Here is a 23,450-nt window from a genome sequence, read left to right on the forward strand (position 1 = left end):
GGAAATATCCTCCTGCCAACTATGAATCCAACCCTGACCTAGGAAGTGCAGAGACAACTGTTTCTGGCTTGGACATGGTGGAAGGGTCACCAAACTGTTTGAGCACAGGACACTAATTGTTTAAAAACCAAAGATTTCTCATTAGCCCTCTGGAACTGTTCATCATTGTTGACTGAGTTCAAGAAAATGCCAGCAAAATGCATGGCTCTTCCTTATTTTATGACAAAAAAATATGTTCAGTGCATGCAGTGTCAGATAGAAATTAGGGAGGTAGTTGGGGCTGGACCATAACTCAGAGGTTGGACAGTTTTTGTTTGTTTTTGTTAACGGAAGGAAGCCAAGCCAAGGCTCAGCATCTTCAGTTAAAGGATTGGGTAACTAGTGCTAAGTAAAAAACATTTCTGAGATCCGGCAGGGCTACTCTTAGAACATTATCACCCACCTGCATTTCCTGCTTTTTGTGATAAGATTGTCGGGAATTACCCTTGTGTCTAGCTACTTGGTGTCTGTGCAGAACACATGCTCTCCACTAAAAATTATCAGTTCTGTCAGTGTTGACAGTTTTGATAAGTAATTGCAGGTCAGTGAGTTTGTACGAGAGAATCCCTCTTTCCCCATGGCATTGTTTGTACTTGCTTGTTCATTAGGGTAGAGAACAATCCCTAGGACTATGGAAACAACCTTCCATTTGGATGCTGCTTTGTTTTATGGACTGAATCAGCGGTCCCCAACCTTTTTGGGACCGCGGACTGGCTGCACCTCCGAGGAAGGCGGGGGGGGATCCTCCCGCAGGTGCGCGTGGGCGCTCTCGGGGCACATGCGCGAAGCGGTGGGGGAGCGCCTGCCCACCAGCGTGAGCGCTCCCCCACTTCTTCATGCATGTGCAGGGGCACCTTCACACCTGCCCAACCCTTTGCACAGGCACTCAAGCGCATGTGTGAAGGGATGGGGGAGCACTCACGCCGGTGCTGGCACACACGCACGTGTGTAAAACAGCTGTGGGGAGGGGAGTGCATGGGGGGGGAGGTCTGTCTTTGCGGCCCAGTCCGGCTCAGGCCACAGGCTGGCACTGGGCCGCGGACCAGGGTTTGACAACTTCTGGACTAAATAGCTTGCCCCGCTTTCATTTGTAACTGCAGTCTTTCATCTGGTTGCCAGGCAGACTTTGTGTTGCACATGAATAGACTGAGGCACCTGAACCAGTTATGTTTACCAAAAGACCAGTGAAGTTGGGGGACAAAGTGCGTGCTCTGTAGCCGTGCTTTATCCAAATACTTAAACCTGTCCTCACATAAGTCAATATTTCTTCCTAGTTAAATTTTTTTCTTTATTGCCTTTTGCAAGAGGAAAAGTACACACAACAAAGTGCGCAGAACAGTCCAAATACATCTAATAAAAGGCATATCTCTATCTTGAGGACATGCGGATCTGGCTTTTTAAATAAATAGGTGTTAAAAGTCCTAGCTGTGACTCCACAGAAGATGAGATTAAGGATACAGGGCGCACCAATTGATACAATGGCTATAGCTAAATTTTCACCGGTTGTGATGGAAGGTGTCCTGTCAGAGAAAGAGAAAGTTTGGGTCCAATAGCCTTTGCAGTAAAACAATCCCAGTATATGAATTCGGAGCTAATTAGCAAACGGGATGGAGGAAGAAACCTCTCAAGTGGCAAACCTGGCAGCAGTTTCAACAGATACATCCATGAACGGGGAAAGTGGGCTTGCAACTAAATGTTGCAGGATAGTAACACACCTACACGCCGCACCTCCAAGGAAAGCTCCTGTTCGGGACTCCTGTCAGGTAGGGAACCAAGCATTGTGCTGTTTGTTGCCTATCAGAGTCCTGTTGGAACGAAGGCCCAGACCAAGCCCGGTTGTAAGACAACAGGCTGCAAGAGAGACCAAAGGACTGCATGTCCCTCAAGTGGTGATCACTTTCAACAGCCAACTGAGAAGGCACACAGGCCTTATTACTGCCCGTGGGGCAGACTTTATTTCTCTCCTGTCTGGTTCTGGGACTTGGGTCTATGAAGTCTGTTGGGATGATTTCAATGTGTTGTCACGTGTTGGAAGACCGAATCTGGAAACTTCAGCTAGCACAGAACAAAGCATCTCGAAGCACTACAAACAGGTGCTATAAGTCTATCACAGCATGTTTCGTTTCTTTAACCTACATCATTGCTTCTCAGGCTGTTTTCGGGCCCAGTGTTCTGGTAGCCTCCTCCTCCCGGCATATCCTCCAGAGGGAGATTGCTGGGACATGCACTCCAATGTCCTTTCAGCACAAGGCCGAAACATTTTCATGCTTCCAGGCTCTTTTGAATACCAGGGTAATATAATCATAGTATCAATTCTTCGTTGGTGACTGGCTCCCCCCCCCCGCCTCCCTTGCTTTTGCTGGCATTTGTTTTTTTCTATTGTTTCTATACTTTCCTGTATTGAATTTGGATTTTATTGTTCCCTGCTATATGTTTATTATTTTGCTTTTGCTTTATATATGTTCTTCATATATCATTTAGTGCATTTTTAGAACAACTAAGATATGTAATGAAATACTAAAAAAATCTAGTGACACTTCTGAATTGGCATGTACATCTAAGTTAACATACATTAAGGTAATACTTATCTGAGTCCTTGTGTGTAAATGTGGGCAATTTTGTTTTAGTGATATGTAAGGTTTAGGAAGGGGGAAGGTAGATACTAGAATTTTCTTACCTCCTTTCTCCTCAGGCATTCCCTTGAAGTACTATATTGGCCCAACATGAACACATTACAGTATAACAGGGATGTCAAGTTCTGGAGGGTGAGAGACGGAAATGTGTTACCTTCCACCATGCTTTTCCTTCTTCTTTTAACTTCACAGCTTTATCCATGATTATGGAAATTCCACTCTTCACAAAATGGAGTAAATTCATCTATTATATCTATATATTCAACTTTCTACAATTTAGGTTGGGTTTAATGTACAAGAAGGGGGAGAGAATCTTATGAACCAGTGGTGAAATCGATTAGGGAACTTGGCTTTGATGGAAAAGCTGATGCAAATACAGTGGTGCCTCACTAGACAGTTACCCCCGCATGACAGTTTTTTCGCTAGACGTTGACTTTTTGCGATCGCTATAGCGATTCGCGAAACAGTGATTCCTATGGGGGAATTTCGCTGGACAATGTTTGGTCCCTGCTTCACAAACCGATTTTCGCTAGATGACGATTTTGACAGCTCCCTCCACGCTCACAAAACGGGTGTTTTCAGGACCTAAGCTTCGCAAGACAACGATTTAAACAGCTGATCCAGCGGTTCGCAAAGCGGCTTTCCTATGGCTAATGTTCGCTAGACAACGATGATTCTTCCCCATTGGAACACATTAAACAGGTTCCAATGCATTCCAATGGGGAAATGCTTTTCGTTAGACAATGATTTCGCTAAACAGCGATTTCAGTGGAACGGATTATCATCGTCTAGTGAGGCACCACTGTACTGTATCAAGTGCAGCAAAAAGTGCTCAAACAATACAGTATTTATGAAATCTGTTTTCCTTAGATAAAATCACAACAAATCTCTGAAGACCTCTTCTCATGTTGAGTGTTTGGACTCTTCTCCATGTGATGTTTTTCTTAGCTAAGTATGGAGATGGGTGGAGTTTTTCTCCCATGATTCCCCTTTTTGTCCCTTACACAGCCTTTGGTTTGCTTCCTCTTTTATTTTGGGAATAATTTATACATATTAAAACATACATTTAATACAATAACAACCACACATCCCCCAATAATACAACCGGTGCTCCCCATCACCAGCAGGAAGTTCCCTTGTTAATTATCTTTTTCCTTTCTTTATAATCAATATATCCCAATGATCTCCAGAAAAATAATGAGTCTTGGGCTGGAGTTTGTCCTTTTCCTTTTACAAAAACATGCTCTGTGACTTCATCCCAAATGCCCCTAAAATTGTTAGGCTTTAATGTTCCTTTTTAATTTTTCTCTTCACCTCTGAATTCAGCACTAACGGCTAAAGTCTACATTTCTTTATTCCAATCTTTCATATGAACATAATTAATCTTCCAATTTTTTGCAATTATTCATCTAGTAGCCATTACCGTAATAGCTTAGCAGGACACGGAGTCATGGGCTCAAGCTACAAGAAGCCAGATTTTGGCTAAATATCAGGAAAAACCTCTTAACTGTTAAAGCAGCACGACAATGGAACCAATGACCCAGGGAGATGGTGAGCGCTGCAACACTGGAGGCATTTAAGAGAAAATTGGACAACTTTCCGTCAGATCTATTTTGCATTGAGCATGGGGTTGGACTCTATGCCTTATAAACCCTTTCCAACTCCATGATTCTATGATTCCTCTTTTTGAAGGACCCTATCACATGCATCCCAAAAATGGGATGGTGGCCGTGGTGGTTTTGTGCTACGGTGCCTTCCCATTCCCCACAAAAGTAGAAGAAGAAAAAATGGGGAGGGACAAGGAAGTAAAGGTGTAAAGTGGCAGAGGAAGAAGTTGGAAGCATTTTATAACAGTTCGATCCTACGACATCCTCTTACATGAGAAGAAACATCCCTGTGGCTTCCTTCAAAGTAAACACCTAAGGCTCCTGTTGTTCACCTGAGTTGAACAGACGTTGTTCAGCTCAATGGGGTTGACCTCTTTCCAGTCAGATCAGTGTCTCCTTTCCCGTTTTCTTGGCTCCAGCATAGGGAGTGGGGGATGCAACTTAATGGATGTGAATCCGAGTAAATCCAAGAACCAAGCAGAATAAAGGGGGGGGGGCAGAACACAGTGATAGAAATGCTCCATCTGAAAGAGCGCTAAGTCCCCCTCTGATCCTTCAGAGTCATCAGCAGAAAGATATATTGAGCTCAGACATGACCTGAGGTCTGTAATAGAGATGGACAGGAACTGCCTGTTCCAGGTTTCTTACCGGTTTGCTTATCAGCCGAAGAGGTGTTTGGCACTTGCCAGCCCCGCCTCTTCTGGTGGGTACCCACTCTGAGTGGGCACTTGACAGAGGAGGTGGGGTTCGGAAATGCCAAATACTGTACCTATTTGGTCACTAAATGAACCACCATGAACCACTGAACCCGTGACTCATGCCCATCTTTAGTCATTAATTCTTTTTGTCTGTTTTATATGGGCTCTTCAATATTTTAAAAATGAGTCATGATAGAAGCAAAAGATACTGCTTTTAATTTTAAAAACTGTTACAATATTTTAGATGTGGAATATTTCTTGTTTAGGCCATTTCTTTTTCTACAGGAAGCACGGTGTGTAGAATATTCTATATGTAGAATATTAAAGGGGGGGGCGGGATCTAGCTTTCAGCCTGAGACGCTCGTAAGCCTCCGCTTGGTCATTTTGGGATTCAGTTTTTGACCCCCTTTTCTTTTAATTGGCAAACACAGATGCCTGCATAGCCAAAGAATCCCCTCAAATATATTTAAAACACTACCTTTTTTAAAGAGTGGCTCAGTTTCTAGAAACTAAGGATGACAACCAGGGGTATTTGTGCAAAATGGCAGGAAGCAAAAGCTAAGCCGGTCTTTCCAGCTATGAGTAAAACTCAGCAGCGAAATCAAGCAGCTACAGGCAAACAGCTATTCCATGCAATGTTTGCTCAGCTGTTATCCCAGGAGAAGCCAGCTGAATTTGTTTATTGCATAAAATGCCCCGTGTTAATGTTTCTTTCAGAAGTATGAAGCAACAGCAAGGAGCAAAAGTCATTGTTTTGGGCACAATTTTGACCAAAAGCCAAGCAGCAGAAGACATTTATTTTTGTGGAAGTTAATCACTCATCTTAAAAGCTAGCGATGCCACAGCTCTGTGTCATCCCAACAGCATCCCGACAGAAGCTGGGAGGCTTTGGAAGCTCCATGTTTCCGAAGGAGAAGACCATTAATGGCCGGAAATTTTCATCTTTGTGACTACAACTCCCATGTTCTCGCAGCCAGCATAGGCCGTGGTTGGACTAATAGAGGCCTACTGGGAGTTGCAGAGTTTCCAAGCTCTGCTTGTGAAAGACAGCTGAATAATCATACCCCTGCCAATGTTCTGCTATCAGTGGCTGTAAACAGCAAAAGACTGGCAGTTGTTCACACGGAAGGACACAAAGGTCCAGCACGCACAGCCAACACTCAGTGTGATCTATGAGGAAAGGTTACAACATTCTTCAGTTTAGAAAAAAGTTGAGTACGGGAGAATAGAGTGGAAATTTTTGAAATTGAACAGGGGACTCAGAAGATTGCAATCCATAAGGGTCATCCAAAGTTCCTGAATCCAAAGATTCAGGACAAACCAAAGGAAGTACTTCTTCACTCATTTAAGCTCCCACATAGTTGCTGCTCCCAGACTCTGGAACTCCCTCCCACTGGAAACCAAGCTGGCTCCATCTTTGCTGTCTTTCCGCAAGCAGGCAAAGACCTTTGTCTTCAGGCAAGCTTTCCCTGAAGGAATGGCTGCTAAGTAGGGTTTTTGAATGGATTGTTGTGCTCTCTTGTTTTAAATGTGTCTTAATATTGATTTTATTACTGTTTTTAATATAATACTTGTTTAATTTTTTTAAAAAATATTTGTATACCTACTGTTTTTAGCTTGAACCTATTGTCTTGTTAATGATGTAAGCAAGGCGGGATAAAAAAATATTTTAAATAAATAAACCAAACAAGTTGCTTCCTCAAGGTTTGATGGCCACCAAAGTACATTTATTTAATTTATTCATTATTTTAAAATATTTCCCCCTTAAAAAGGACCCAAGATGGTTTACATCATTAAAAGAGAGTGAGTATACAAATACTAAAAAGGATCAAACAAACACCATACTAAAAAAAAGCAACACCAAAACACATTTAAAGCAGTAACTCATAGCAATCCATTTAAAAAAAATCACACAACAGGTAGCTAGTTCCTAAGGGAAGCCTTGCCTGAAGAGAAAGATCTTTGCCCGCTTGCAGAAAGACAGCAAAGATCGGGCCAGCCTGGCCTCCGGTGGGAAGGAGGGAAAGAGTTCCAGAGTCCAGGAGCAGCAACAAGGAGGTTCACTCCCATGTCCAGACCAAAGGGTCCTGTAAGGGTGGTGGGACTGAGAGGGAGACCTCATAAAGGGAGATGCGGTCCTTGATATAGTTTGGGCCCAAGACATTTACAGTTTTACAGGTTAGAACCAACAACATGGCTTTAAAAGGAAATTATGTGTGTTTATGAAGGATGAGATAGTGAGGTATAGTGGGTAGATTTGCAGACTAGGGCCCAGGAGACCTGGATTCAAATCCTCACTCATCTATGGAAACTCACCGGCGTAGAGGTTGGGGGGGGGATGGCAATGGTAAATCCCCTCCTTAAATTTCTCCGCCTACCTTGAGGAGCCTACCCCTTGTGGTGTAGTGAGTAGAGTATTGGGAAGATCTGGGTTTGATTCTCTAGCTCTTGACATGGAAACTCACTGGGGTGAGGAGTGGAACTGGTAAAAACACTCTTTATATACCTCACTTAGCTTGAAAACCCTATTAGGGTTGCTGTAAGTTAGTTCTGACTTGACAGCACATGACAAATAACATAAGGCTTGTCAATGGGTATGAATCATGATAATTATATGGTGTCCTGAGAATCAGAAGCTGTATGTCCTGGAATGCATTGCTGAGAAACAACCCTCTTGTCCTGCTTCTTGGCTTCCTATTTGGGTATCTTGTTGCACATTGTGGGAAACAGAATGCAGCTGTAGATAAACCATTTGCATGATCCAGCAAGGCTCTTACACTCTTGGCTAAATGTATTCCAGCTTGCTCCACAACCCTCTACAATGGGCATGAATAAAGCGCAACCCACACTGTTTTTGCAGCCACCAGCCTGACTGGGCTCTTACATCTCCCCAGATGGTTTTTGTCGGTGGGTGGCTTTGATTTTCCTTTTCTGGAATCCACTAGGAGCAGAAATCCACCTTTAAGATGCATCCATCCCCAGTGTTTAACACCAAAAATACCCATTTTCAGAACTGGAGGGGGCTTTGAGGAACTTCTGGTCTGGTCTGGTCTGGTCTGGTCTGGTCTGGTCTGGTCTGGTCTGGTCTGGTCTGGTCTGTCTGTCTGTCTGTCTGTCTTCCTTCCTTCCTTCCTTCCTTCCTTCCTTCCTTCCTTCCTTCCTTCCTTCCTTCCTTCCTTCCTTCCTTCCTTCCTTCCTTCCTTCCTTCCTTCCTTCCAGAACAAAAACGTCTGCTTTGAATCACCAGAATTGTCTACCTTTGGTCTAGGTGAACAAGTTAATGGGGGGGGGGGGAGAGTGAAAAGTTGGAAAACCATTGCCCTAAACACCTTGGCATTTCAAAGGAGAGAGGCTGTTTATTCTGGTTGTTTTCTGCCTTTCCTGACTGCTAAAAGCTCCCATGTTCTCTTTTGGAGTATTGGCCCAGATGACTTGCAAAAAGACAAAGTCACGGAGAATACTACTGTGTTGGATTAGTCATGATATCTGCACAAACTCCAGGTTCAGGGGTCACTGAATATCAGTCCCGGACAACAATGGCAGCTGGAAGCTACTAGCTTTCAGCCCTGTTCATGGATTTTCTAGGGGCATTTGACTGACCAATATAGGAAACAGGAGACTGGATAGGTCCAATTGGGCTCCTTACTTCCAAATTATAAACATTAGATAGCTTGGTGGTTTAGGTCTCTGGATCCAGAGGTTGGGAATTCAATTCCCACCACTGTGTCTCCTTAAGAGGAGCTGGACTCAACTATCCCTAGGGTCCTTTCCAGCTCTGCAGTTCCAAGATTATTATAGTATTATTATCTCCCTCCACAACTGTGTTTTACTCCAACCCCTATCAGCTCCAACTGGCGAGGAGAAGGGTGAAAGGTTGTGGAAGTTATGATCGAGAACAGCTGCAAGGTCACTCCTATTACAGGAGAGAGTGGTGAGAAAAGTAAGAAGCCTACAAGATATAGGAGATGAGCTTCCAAAGGCAAGGAAATGTCCAAACTGTCCGCTGGAGAAACAACAAGATGTCTCGTTTTTCTAACCATAAACTCATGTTCAATGGCCAGTATCCTGTGCTGGCAAAATGTAGTTACAATGGAATCAATGTGCCGAAATGTGTGTCTGGCAACAAGGGCTTGTGCATGCAATTGTGCAACTGGCCATACATCCAACATTGCGCAATGGGTCAGCAGAAGTGCCTTGAGGATTGCACTTCCACCTCAGCTGTTGTGCAACTACGATGGGCAAAAGATTGAGTTGCATGTGTCTTGTTGCACAGTAGGATTTTTGGCACTGTTTTGGGAGGAGGAGGACAACTATTATAGTCATTGTGTTTCGCAGACTCAGAAATAAGAATGCACTGTTTCTGGACCTTTTTTTTCAAATTAACCTTTTGCTAATGAGAAACGACCAACAAAATCCAACAAAAGGAGAGTTTAAGGATGCCTCCCCTGACCTGTCTCCTTCCAGATGTGCTGGATGACAAATTTTATCATCCAGCAACTACACTGTTGGGGATGATGGGCGCTATCATAAAAAGCCGCATCACACAATACCAAATGTGACTTGGCAATTAATGACTCTGAAGTTTTCAAGTCGGGGGGGGGGAAACCCTGAAAATTTCAGGACGTAACCTCAGAATAACATGATTTACTGCTGCGTAATCATTGGCACACATTGCTCCTTTTATCTTATCTGTGAGCATGTTACACAATTGTCCATCTTTGGCTCATAAATGGAGTGTTCCTATTTGGCCTCTGCAGTTTCAAAATAAGGCAATATGTGTGTGAACACTTGCAAATTACTTGCTGGTTCTTTGGTTGAGGAGCTGGGGATGATACCCAACCTCACTTAATCACACTTCCAAGGCATATGTTTTTTCTCACTCACCTCTTAAGATGCAAACCTGCCATAACCACCTGCCATTATTTTTTTGGGACTCTTGCCAATAAATTTTTTTGTACTATCCGCAAAATATCAGTGCATGGCCTGAGGAAGTGGATTTGACCCACAAAAGCTTGCTGATAGATCCCCCCCCCCGTCGTCTAATACAGATCTCACTTACTCCTGTATTTGTATCTTCAAAATCAGTTTGCTTTTGTTTTCATATTGATCACTGGGAGAGAAACACAGGCTTCATTGGCATGTCTGATTTCTCAAGCCTATTAACAGCCATGATTACTATAGCTTGGTTACTACAGTATTACCTACTAGCAGAGGTTAGACTTCATCTCTCTTTAAAAGACTGTCTGGAAAATGGACTAAGAATGTATACACCACCAGGTCACTTTCATTTTCACTGTTCCTCCTTCTACTAGGAAGGGTCCCTGGAGAAAAGTTCAAGTTATGGAAGGGTATCTCAGATACATACTAAATGTGGCAATATTTGCTTATAAACTAAACGTTACTCGGGGTGTTTAGAATTAATTATGACTCCATTTTTGGTTCTATTTTTTTATGTATTGTATGTGGCCTCTTAACCAGTGTCATGTTATTATAAAAATTATGTTTCTCCCTTTCTTTCATGGAAATACTATTTAAACCATGACACCGGCTGAGAGGCCAAGGCTGTCTTGGTATTCCTTATCTAGCTGTCAGCAGATGTGGCAGTCCTTCAATGTTCCATCACCGCTTTGGTGTGACATGAAAGGATTAAATGTTTGTTGAGTTTACATGTGTTAAGCTTTGCCACAAAACTCTATACTGAACTCTATATTCTATGTTGCATAATGTCGCAACCTCTCCCACAGTGAATTCCACCTTTTTCCACATCTTTTTCAAGACTGTTGAGGTAAGTGTCTTTGGGAGGGGACAAATAGAACAAAATTTCAAGGGAGGCCAATATCTCCTCCTCCACGTATAAAAGAGCTTTCCTAAGCATCGTTCTTCCTACAGTACCTACCAAAAATACCCTCAAAGGTTGGAAAAGCGTCTACAGTTGTATTCCATTGAACAGGCATGTCTGTTGTCCAAATGGAAGGACAAAAACACATGCAAGCATGTTTGGACGTATTTTACCATGCACACATTGAATTCAATGGGTCAAATCTAAATTGTCAAAAGACATTTATACATGTGTCTTACACACTTGCCATTCATTTTGCTTTTTCATTTTCTTCTCCATAGGATTGTGTTGCACAAGGTAAAGGTTTACTGTATGCACCAGTGATACCAAGGATTGAACCGTATGTTACATGAGATGCATAGGCTGATACTTATTGCCGAAAGACAGAGCAGAAGGGAAATTGTGTAACACAGCAAACTCTGTGTTATGTGCCTGTTGCGCTTGTTGTCAAGCATAAATGATCCTCAAACTGAAAGCTTCCCCAGTGTCTGAAATCCTGTTGCATAGTGTAAGTTACACTAGAGTAGCCCCTGCCCCATTGAGTCCATGGGGGCTCGGCGAGTCATTTCTTCCATAAGTTCCACTGGGACTTGCTGTGCTAGAATAAGCCCATTTGAATTAATACCACTTATGGAGGAGTTGACTCACAGACCCCTCTATAATTCAGTGGAACTCCTCTAGTGTTACTTACTACATCAAGGAACAGGATTTTAGTGAATAACTAGAAACACAGGCTTCATCAGCTATAATTGAAAAATGTCAGACAGAGACTATTTGACAAAAAAGTGGAGGGAACCAACAGTAGGAAGAACTCTGTAAATCCAGTTTATAGCTCTATAGCTCTCGCATATCTTCCAAAATCATGTGTTCTTACAGTACATCAGGGGTATGTGAAAGAACATCAAAGAATAGGTCATACATGGCATGTGAACATGCCAAGCATCTTTGCAGGAAAACGAATGCATGGAGGGTAGAGTCAGCATTACACAATTTCTATCCCCCATTAATACAGGTACTCATCTGCATAAGGATACAGATCTGCTTCTCTGAAATGTCTTGCCATTCTAAGCAAACATATGCTCTGAGAAGCTGAAAAAAAGCACTTTAGGGATTTGTCAACCATAATATAGGGTAAAGTTCAGCTTTCTGGTTCCTCCTGTTCTTGGCAGGCACTCTGTGGCTTATATTTAGCCACAAGTGGAACTTTGCCAAGTCCTGTTTATTTTTCCAAGGCTTTCATTTTAGTTTTCATTAAGCTGACTGGGAATTCTTAATTTCAAATATGTCCATGCTGTGTAAGCATTTTCCTCTCTAAGAAAGAGCTTTATATTATTGATCAAAGTAGTTCATTTTACCAGGTTCCTAAATAACCCCAGAGGCCTAAAACATAATATTTGGGGGGAAATAGTAACTGTAGAAAGATAACAATAGAGCAGGTCTACAGAACTGTCATTTTAATTTTAGAGGAAGGGAAAGACATCCCAGTTCTGCAAAATCAAAGGTTGGCTTAAACCAGCAGGGATTCAATTTTGCCACAGGAGTAATAGGATCATGATAATTCAGGGTCTTCCATGGCCTGAATTGCAGGCCACAGGTGGAAATCCCCACCACCACCACCACCAAGGAGAAACCTCCAAGAGAGGAAGGAAAGCATGTGCAATGATCTAAGATATTATGAGGTCACTGTGGACCTATAGATGGATGTTTTGGATCTGCAAGGTCCCTGTGGCCTTGCAGCAGCCCCTGGATTAGACCCTTGGAGTTACGGGTCTGCTTACAGCCATGCGGTCCAAAAGGGAGAGGTTGGACACCTTTGGCCTGAAAACAAGCAGTCCTTTGACTTGCCAGGACATGTGGTAGGGAGGGAGGGGCGCTGAGGATTTTTGCAGGCCCAGACACACTGTGAGAAGAGAATACAGAGACTCCAAGCACCTTGCAGACAGCCGGGAGGCCTTCCTCATCCTCGAGAACACGAAAAGGTAGCAAGTGTTACATACAGCACTGATGTTACCTGTCTGTCATGGGTTTGGAGGGAAAGTTCCATCCTATGGGGAGTGGAAGGCGGGACATCAGGAGGAGGGGCTGTACTGTATATATATGTGGAGCGTGTGAGAAGAAGCTGGAGAAGAGCTGAGAGAAGAAGCTTGAGTGGGAGTCTGTGTGTCAGACAGGGTACTACTGTGTGTCAGTCAGTACCAACCTGATAGGTTCAGGTGTCTGTATGGTTAGCCAGAACTGATAGGTTCAGGGTCTGTGCTTCAAGTTAAGTGTTCTGTGTGAACCAAACTGTGTGTATGTATGATTGAGATTAAGCCACATTACTGTATCTTATTCACTTGATCCTTTTATTTTTCCCTGTGTGTTATTTAATAAACCTTGTTCTTTTATTTGTTAAAAATCCATCCCTGGTCTGTGTGACTTCTTATAGGGAATGGTTGGTGGCAGCTTAGTGAAACTGTGGCATATCCCAGTAGGTCTGGGTTTGTCACAGCAAGGTCCCAGCTAAAACCTAGAAGGCATTTGTATCCCCAAGTAAGCTGTGATCCTGTTGTTGCTTTTTCCCAAAGCCTCTTGCAATATCCAGCCTAGAATGGCAATACTGGCCGCAGCTCCTGAAGCAGTAAAGGAATGTTTTTTTCTGCAAACAATAAGCCTATATTTACAGCACAACAAATACTGGACCTAGAAATCACATCCAAGGTAGACTGGAGTGTGGATGGCACCCAGTCTAATGCAAAATGTTATTGTGGCCATGACATAAAACCAGTTTTTCAGAAGTCGAAGAACGTGGCAATTCTAGCCATCCTGAAGTCATCCAAAGGAACTCTGAAATCTGCAGAGGATGTGGATGGCTCTGTGCTTTTGAAAACAGTCAACTGGAGTGAAGAGAAACAGGGACCTGGTTTACACTCCCTGATGATGTGCTAGAAGAAAAAGAAATGTCTTTAGAGGAAAGCTTTGAAATTAAGGGTGCAATTACACTATTGAAGTAAATTGAGTGATGGGTTGGGGTTTCTAAATGTGATTTAAAGCCACATGGTTTTGGGGGCTGTGTATTCATCCTCTTGAGAAAACATTTAATCCGTTTGTAAACTATGCTGTATATTGGTCAAAGGGCTATGCAGGCTTTTAGAATCATTGCCTTTGAGGTTTTGTTCTGTGCCTCTCCTTCCTTGCACAGCCACTAGCAGCAGGACACAGGTGCTCACATACACCAAAAAAAATCGATTTCACAAGCAATTTAAAATAAATGACCCTCTTGCAGACAAGTAAAATACCTCACTTTGCAAAATAATAATAATAATAATAATAATAATAATAATAATAATAATAATAATAATAATAATAATAATAATAATAATAATAATAATAATAATAATAATAATAATAATAATAATAATAATAATAATAATAATAATAATAAAATTCCAAGGTTAAAAAAAATCCATGCTTCCACGTGGATCTTGTAGTCACCTTTGAAAAAATTTATTTCAAACGTGCAAAACCTCATTTTATTCAAGGTGTAATCATGTTCTAAGGTACTATAAGACAGACGCTATCTGGTAAGAAGTTTATCTTAGACAATAATAATCTTAGAAGTGCGGAGCTGGAAAGGGTCCTATGGATCATCAGTTGCAGCCGCTGTGAAGACGGACAGTAGGGAATTGAACTCCCAACCTCTGGCTCCACAGCCAGATACCTAAGCCACTGAACTATCCAGCAGTTCTAAAGGAATAATTATGGGTATGGGTTTTTTTGGGGGGGGGTATGCTGTAAATTCTTTACTAAAATGTTTCTTAATTCCCATCCCACAGGAAGGTGATGATGTTTTGAAACTGCCCACCAAGTAGACACAGACTGTAAATCTTCCCAGTATTTCATGTATTTATTTATTTATTTTATTTATTTTATTTATTTAATTTATATGCCGCCCACTCTACCCAAAGGTCTCTGGGCGGCTTACAATCGGTCTTGAGGATTAGGATGTTTTTTGGGGGGGAGGGCGCTATATGGTTTAAATTCCTGAGCCATACTACACTTCAATACAGATCACTTAATCTACCATTGTGTGTTTATACCTGTGATAACCACTAAATTCACTGTGCATGGAAAAATCCTAAATAAGATACATTGTACACCTGAGGAGGTTGGGAGTTTTGGAGGTGTGAATCCACCATTTAGAGAGGTGGGAAAAAACAGATCAAAACATTGAGGATAGAGGAGCTTGCTAAGTGGCTTTCAGATGAGGATGTTTACGTATATCCTTCATGGACCAGCCAGAATTCATTTAAAAAGAATGAAGATCATTGAATCAGAAACAGATGCTCAGTGGCAGGAGATGCTGTTCTGTCCCTTCAGCGTTGCCTGGAGACCGTACCGGAATGGATGCAGGAGAACGGGCTGAGGCTGAACCCGGACAAGACGGAGGTACTGAGGGTGGGCGCTCCCACAGTTGGGGACATGGGAAACTCCCTCACTTTTGGGGGGGTGACTCTGCCCACCAGGGATGGGGTTCGCAGCTTGGGGATCCATCTGGACCCGGCGCTCACTATGGAATCCCAGGTGGCGTCCGTGGTCCGCACCGCTTTCTTCCATCTTAGGCGGATAGCCCAGCTGCGACCGTACCTTGATGTTGGGGCTCTCACCACTTTGGTGCATGCGCTTGTAATCTCAAGATTAGACCACTGTAATGCGCTCTACGTGGGGCTACCTTTGAGGCTGCTGCGGAAACTACTGGTGGTGCAGAATGCTGCGGCCAGATTACTCAGTGGAGTGAGAAGATACCAACATATCTCACCCACTCTGGCCGCATTGCATTGGCTGTCCATCCGATTCCGCATCGACTTCAAAGTGTTGATGCTTACTTACAAAGCCCTAAATGGTTTAGGGCCTCGATACTTGGCGGAACGCCTTCTCCCACCAAGATCTACCGGTGTCACTCGTGCGAGTCAGGCGGTGAGGCTGAGGAGCCTAACGCCGAGAGAGGCCCGGAAGGAAAAGACCAGAAATCGGGCCTTCTCGGCAGTGGCTCCTCGCCTCTGGAACAACTTACCTCTTGAAATTCGTGCGGCTCCCTCGCTGGGCATGTTTAAGAAACAACTAAAAACGCTGATGTATAAGCAGGCCTTCCCAACAGAAAACTCCTGATGATTTTTCTCTCTATATCTTTCTTCGATTTCTATCTCTGTTAAGCTGTAACGTTTTTAAAATTATATTGTTGCTTTTTTATTGTAAACCGCCTAGAGTGGTCTAATATGACCAGATAGGCGGGATAGAAATAAAATAAATAAATAAATAAATAAATAAATAAATAAATAAATAAATAAATAAATAAATAAATAAATAAATAAATAAATAAATAAATAAATTTGATTGATATACAGCAACTTTCCCAGTACAACAATGGATGTACATTTTAAGAGTCATAGGTATTCTTTCTGTATCTGATTGGTTCTGCAATGTGAAAGGCAAGGAAGTGTCCAAAACTTTGGATGCTATTTTCAAGCAAGATGGAAGAAAACCTGGCAAATTACAAACAAGAAGAGGGGTTGAACTTCTAATGAAGCTTGTAAGAAATTTGTTTTAAAAACCGATGGGATTAATCACTCTGTCAGCAATAATGATGTAATGATGAGGGCTGTGGAACACTTTAATAAAACATTAGAAACAATAATGTGGAGGTATGTCATAGCTAATAATACATGTGTGTGGTTGTGCTACCACAGTACCTTGAAAGTTATAATCACAGTATTCACAGGGCTATTATGTCTAGGCCCGCAGTTGTTAATCATTACAATGCTTCGACGACCTGAAAAACAGTTTATGGGGATGCTGCTAAAATGAAAGAAGAGATTCCATGGCTCAGAAAAGATCACGTGAGAACTTCTAAAAAGAAGGGTGTTTGCCAAGGGGTGTTTCATCACAGAGTTATTTATAGTGAATCAAGTTGTCTGAAGAGCAAAGAGGCCTGTTTTCCTGCAAACAGATTATGGAGGGGAGCTTTCTGTTTTGAAGAACTACAGGAGAATAATGCCAAGGAAGACTGGGTACAGGATCAAAAAAAGTTTTGAACACAAAAGGCCAGGCCACGAGAAATTTTCACATAGCGAAATCTTTGGGCTGGCCTAGCAAGTTCAGCAGTTGGGTGCCTGATTCTGAAGTCTGTCATCTTGTGGAGAAGGGTGGAGAAGTAATGGGGGATAGTGGCTTTTACATTATATTACTGAGCAAAGCTTGTGGAAAGTTTTTCCCCTACCAAACACCAAACACTTTAGTGAAACAGTGAGAACTTCCAGTAACATGGGAAGTAGGCCTAGCTGAGATACAGTACCTGCCCAGGTGGAACAATACAACCTCCTGTAGCGGATCTGTTCTGCCAGCATTCCTGTACTGATGGAAAAGATGAACCACCTTATAACAGAATGCAGTGACTTCCATGAAGTGATTCTGCACTCTGCATATGTGTCTAAAAGGTCATGCTTCCATACACATTTCTAGCCAGTGGAGAACTTGCCAGTCTATTAGGCGTGTTTCCAAGCTATTCTGTCAAGGCTCTGCTTTCCACAGCACATATCACAATAGGCTTTAACACTTTATATGTTTACATAGATAACTTTGAGCATCAGGTAGTAAGAGGCTACTATATGACCTTACGGCACTATGTACGTAATAGAGAGAGCAACAGTGTCAATATTAGTTATGGCAAACCTCACTGTTTACCTTCAGTGTGGAAATGAAGATGGATCAGAGCATAACGTTCCATTTTGTTTTAGTAAGATGATAGTGGATCTTCATTTTCAACCTCAAATGACCTGGTGTTTCTGAAAACATAGCGCATGGGAACCTCTGCCTTTGTAGGATTATTACGCCACACAGGCTGGATTTGACCTTCAGGGCTTTGAAACAGTCCTGTTAATGTATGGATCTGAAACTGGGGGAAGGCTTTAGATGCCTTTTCTGAAAAGCAGTCCCTCTTTTGAGAAGAAGCTTGGATATCATCATCATCTTAGAGCTGGAAGGGATCATACGGATCATCAAATCCAGCCCCTTGTCGGAAGGGAACTGATCCGTCAACCGCTGGCTCTGCAACCAGAGACCTAAACCGCTGAGCTACCCAGCATTAAACCGCATGCAAAAGTGGCTGTTCAAAATATTGGATAGCCATGTTGCACATGCAGCTTTAGACAGTATGCATCCATTGACATCACAAGAAGGATCAAGTACATTACAAGGAGAAAGAGAAGCATCACAAGTGAGATGGGTAGGTTTGCCCCTTTTGTTTAAAAGAAAAGGTCCTGGTAGAAAGAAAACATAGGCCTTGAGACCAGTAACAAAGAGGAAGCGCTCAGTGCAGACTAGGAAAGATGTATTTTAAACCAACAGTGTAACTTCTATCCACAGAGGCTCTCAGGAATGTAATCAATCTGAACTAGACTTGTTCCACATTCACCTCACACAGACAAGCATTGAAAAAAGCTTATTTCTTGTAGTACCACCCCTCACTGCCCTGATGGAGTCCGTACCTCTGGACTTTTGTCATTGCAGAAAATGGTGAGGATCATATGGATTTAAATAGCCCAGGGCTGTATGTGTACTGCAAGATTGTACATGAAGATGGGACAAAGACTACACAAGCTGATGAAGTAGATATGGTGAATTATCACACAGCTTGCCTTTTTGGTCAGTCAGACGTGACTCTGAGCGACTGTCTTATTAGCCAGAATAATAACAGCTACTCTTACAGAGCTTGTATAGAATCTGTGCTGAACTGTAGCGTAGGCAATCTGACAACACAATTCTCCGTGGGCTGTTTTACAAAGATACAGCTGGATAACATGAAACAGTTGATCTGGAAGGGAACCATCAAAGAGCAAACCTATCATCTGAAAGTTACAAGGTGGCCCTGATGAGGCATCTCCATGCTGACCTGTTTTTTTGAAGAAAAGCTGTTATTAAATGCTGTTGATGTGCACATTACATTTAAATGCAACAAGGATGCTGCTTAATGAGGGATGACGCAAGTAGAAACAACAAACCACAAATTTTTGTTGGCCTCCCTCTTTGTGAAAAAAAGCACCTCTTTGTGGTTGACCCCTGCAGCGTGGTTGGGACAGGCTTAATCTCTGCTCACTTCTAAGGCCAAGTACCCTGTGGACTGTATGAGCATGAAGGTTTTTAGCATCCCAAGAGGAAACTGAGTCAGCAATCTGGAGAAGCTGTTTTTGGAATAACTGCCTAAACAGGTGGTTATAGGCCTAGCTGATAATTATGCATTTATGTACAATAAAAATATCTTTAACTTTAAGCATTATGAGTGGTTTGAAAGCATGGAAATGCGAGTAGATAAATAGAGACGACCTTGGTGGGAAGGTAACAGCGTTCCGTATCTAAGTCGCGCTGGCCACGTGATCACGGAAACTGTCTTTGGACAAACGCTGGCTCTATGGCTTGGAAACGGGAATGAGCACCGCCCCTAGAGTCGAACACGACTGGACAAATTGTCAAGGAGAACCTTTACCTTTACCTTTACCTGAATGGAGAGCAGCACTCTACAAAGCCATTTCAGCAGAATTTCAAAGAAGGTAACAATGTGAGAAAATACATGAGTTTGGTATAAACAGTGGGTAAACATGTAAAAGATATGTCTTTTTAAATTAACCATGAGGAGCATGTGAGAAGTTACACTCCCTTTGCGTTTGACCCAACTCCACACCAGGAATATGGAGATTAGCGATAGGAACAAACCGCCAGTTCAATGGTTCCCAGCCCTGCCTCCTCTGGAGGGTGTCCACCCAGAGGCTGGCTTCACTGCCCCACCTCCCCTGGGCGCTGCCTCTGAGTGGGCACAAGCCAGGGGCTGGGACGTGCCAAATGCAGTACCTGTTTGTCCAAAGGCCAAACCAACACTAACCACCAAAATGGCGGTTCGTGTTAATCTCCTGTGGAGATAAATATTCTTCACATTTTACTAGACCACTACCAAGTATTTTGAACATGACAATGAGATAGGAGAAATGTCCTGTTTGAGTAGATGTAACATGGACAGCTTGCAGATAACCTGTGTCCTGCATTCAAAGCCTTACACCTGAAGGGTGTTCAGTGGTGTTTATCCCTGTGACATGTTACCCAAAGGGAAGTTACTACGAAGACATGTGGGTTTAGTCATTGACACCCCCCCACACACACACCAACTACCAGGAGATCTACATGACAGAGGAAAACATTGGAGAGGTTTTTTTTATTCATTTGAACACCCTTCAGACCATCCAATCATGACATTTTAAAGAAAAACCCCTGATCCAGATTGTGTACTAACACAGATTGTTACAATCCCCAACCTCTGTGGTTTGTGTGTATCACTGTTATATTCCTACAGCAATGTTGGAAGGGCCTGACATTTAAAAATATTCAACACTTGTATTCTTATGTCTAGAGATGGCTTGTGGTTCATGGAAGTCTACAGACCATGAATTTACAAATTTTCTCCAAATGAACCATAAATGGAGTGGTTGGTTCGTGCAGGAATTTTTTTAAAAGTTAAACTTAAAAAAAAATTAAGTTAAAAAAACCACCAAAAATTGGCTGCCTCTCTGCCCCCACAGCCTGCCCCCTTCCCACTGCCCCCATGGCCACCCTACCTTTTCCTGCTGCTGTCTCCTCCTCCACTGCCATGGCTGCTGCCATCTTGAGAGTCCGCCAGCTCCGGCCGGCCGGCCGGCCTCTGCACATGTCCCCACCTCTGAACTGAGAGCTGGGGACAGGCACAGAAGCTGGCCCGCTGGTTGACAGGCCAGATAACCATTTTTTAAAAAATAATAATAATTTATTACTAGTTTTAGTTAGTCGGCCTGGGTAGGCAGGAAGTTTTGCGCACATCCCACCTGTCAGCTGAGAGGCGGGGACATGCACAGAGTCCCCCTGGCTGGTGGACAGGCTGGCTAACTTTTAAAAAATTATTATTATTATTTTGCTTTATTAGTTAGCCATCTCATCAGCTGGGGAGGGAGGGCTCTGCGCATGTTTTCTATCTATCTATCTATCTATCTATCTATCTATCTATCTATCTATCTATCTATCTATCTATCTATCTATCTATCTATCTATCTATCTATCTATCTATCTATCTATCTATCTATCTATCTATCTATCTATCTATCTATCTATCTATCTATAATATATATTAGTTAGCCAGCCCAGTGTAGGCCCACTGACATATATCTAAAGTAGCAAATTGCCACTAGTTCAGAAGTCAGCTGCGTGACGTGGCATGCAACAACAAATGCTTACCCTGACTCTTTAACTAGGTGCAATTTCTATTAAGGTATAATACCAGAAAGTGTTGATAAACAAAATGTACGTATATTTAATATTGCAAATTTTAACAGCCACAAGGATCATATTCGCACAATAGTAGAAGAATGAAGTAACACCTACAGATCAAGAAATAATTAAAAAAAATTGGACTGGGCCGAAACGGATAGACTGACACTGAAAATCAAAGGAAAGGACAATACAGACATGGAACTTGTTTTATCAATGGTTAGAAGCACGTTATATAGAATAAGAGCTTAATATGTATTGTAGTTGTATTAACATATGATTATAAGCTGAAGCCAGGTGACAAGATGTTAAATAAGCATGGACGGATTTTATAAATAATAATAAATTATAATAATAAAATTAAAAAAACCAAAAACAAATGCTTACCCTGACTCTTTAACTAGGTGCAGTTTGCCACTGAAAGTTATGTTGACAGACTTGCACCTATGTAATTCTCCAGCTGGATCCTGACCAATAACCCTAAGGCAGAGACCTAGAGTATATGCCTGACAATATCCAGATTCTCAAGTTTACTGTTTTCTTCTCAGCACAGCGACAAAACAAACACCAGATGATGAAGATGGTATGAAAGGATTAAAAGTTATAAATGCCTGGGCAAGAGCTGGAGGAAAAGTCATTGCTGAAAACGCTCACCCTCTCAGACAGATTGTGCAAGAAGCAAGATGTGTGGGCTCTAACAAACGGATTTCCTCAGAGAAGATTCTGTGGCAGGCAATGGAGGCAATGGTTTGTAGTTCGGGCCACACAGCTTTGCCCCGGAGGAAAAGAGTCAAACCACAAGAGATGGTAGTTACTCCAAGAGAGGCTGTGATTAACGAAAGTTACATGCATAAACATAAATGTACTTTTGCTTCTTTGAACTGCATTGCAAAAGGGCATGAGGTTTCAGTGGACGGCACCACATGTGACAGTGTAGGTATCTAACTTCAGTAATGTGTGTGCTTTCCGTTTATCATTTTCTTGTGTGGGTGGGGCTCGTCAGCCCCACTAGGGAGGCAGCCCATCTAGGAGAAGGAAAACTCTGACTTCAAACCCCCACTGAGGCGCTGCAATCGTTGTCCATGCCATGAGGGAACAGGCCGGGTAGGTAGGACTCATCAGCCTTGGGAGGCAGCCCATCTAGGAGAAGGAAAACTCCGATTTCAAACCTCCACTGCATTGTGACTATATCCACTGATGGAAAAGGCTACAGGAGTCAACCTCGAGGCAAAATCCAGAGCTGCAGTCCTGGAGGCAGTTCATGTCATTCTGTCAACTACTACGACGTTTCTGGAACCAGTTGTATTGGCCCTTGCCTCTCCATTGGACTATTTCAGTAACGTGGAGAGGGGGGATTTGCTGCTTGGGTAACAGCCTATCCTCCATATTATTTTACCCAGGCTTCGTGCCCTGGAGAGGACACTCCAGCTTCGCATACAGCATCAGAACACTAGACACTGTTTCAAGTCCTCCATACAGAACACGTTACCATAGTCTCTCAAGACTGCCTATGTATATTCATGGTGGGACCATCTTCCACGCATCTCAACAGCTTAGACTGGGAACAGAAAACTGTATATGTTAATTCATAGTAACAAGTATGTGCAAGATACATTTTCAAAGTGTGTTAAATAATAGGTAAAGACTTTGAGAAGGTCAGGACAATAAAAGATAGTCCTTATATTTTGATTCATAATAACAATGATTGCACGTCATCAAGTCAGTTTTGGCTTAGGGCAAACCTTCTGAGGCTTTCCTAGGTAGAGAGCATTCAGGAATGGCTTACCATTCCTTTCATTGGGGGGGGGGGCACCTCGAGACTGTGCAGTTTGCCCAAGATCATTTAGGATGGCTCTTCTCCCGGGAAACAAAGAGGAAAATCAAACACACAACCCCTGGCTTTCAAGCCGGGTCAGCCAGCCTCGTAAAGTGCAATATAATTATTATGGGGCAACTCATCAGTCTCACTTCCTTAACTATGCTATTCACCAATTTGTGTAAGACACCCAAAAACAACAAAAGTGTGTTACTGGTGGATATCAAACTGAAACACAAAGCAACTTCTCTATGTCCAGTAGGTACATTTGAACAAGGAAATATTGTTCCAAATTCGTGACCAGCTATGTATTACCGGTAAGTTAAAATTCATTCTCTCAATGCCCTTTTTAGATAAAATCTGAGACATGAGAGTGATCATTAGCGGGGGCAACAGTCCTGTGCCCACTTAAATGATGAGTAAGTCCTATTGAACATAAACATGCTTTTTGTCTGTGAAAATATATAGGACAGTACCATAAGCCAGTGCCATTAAAAC

General features: G+C 42.5%; 1 long non-coding RNA gene across 1 annotated transcript in view; it reads right to left on the reverse strand.

The window, feature by feature from the left end:
- The window catches only part of LOC144589262 (uncharacterized), a 126,023-nt gene that overhangs the window by 47,031 nt on the left and 55,542 nt on the right, over positions 1-23,450 (reverse strand). The gene's annotated exons all lie outside the window — the stretch shown is intronic.

Source organism: Pogona vitticeps, chromosome 1 (assembly GCF_051106095.1).
Source record: "Pogona vitticeps strain Pit_001003342236 chromosome 1, PviZW2.1, whole genome shotgun sequence".
In the NCBI taxonomy this organism is placed as follows: domain Eukaryota; kingdom Metazoa; phylum Chordata; class Lepidosauria; order Squamata; family Agamidae; genus Pogona; species Pogona vitticeps.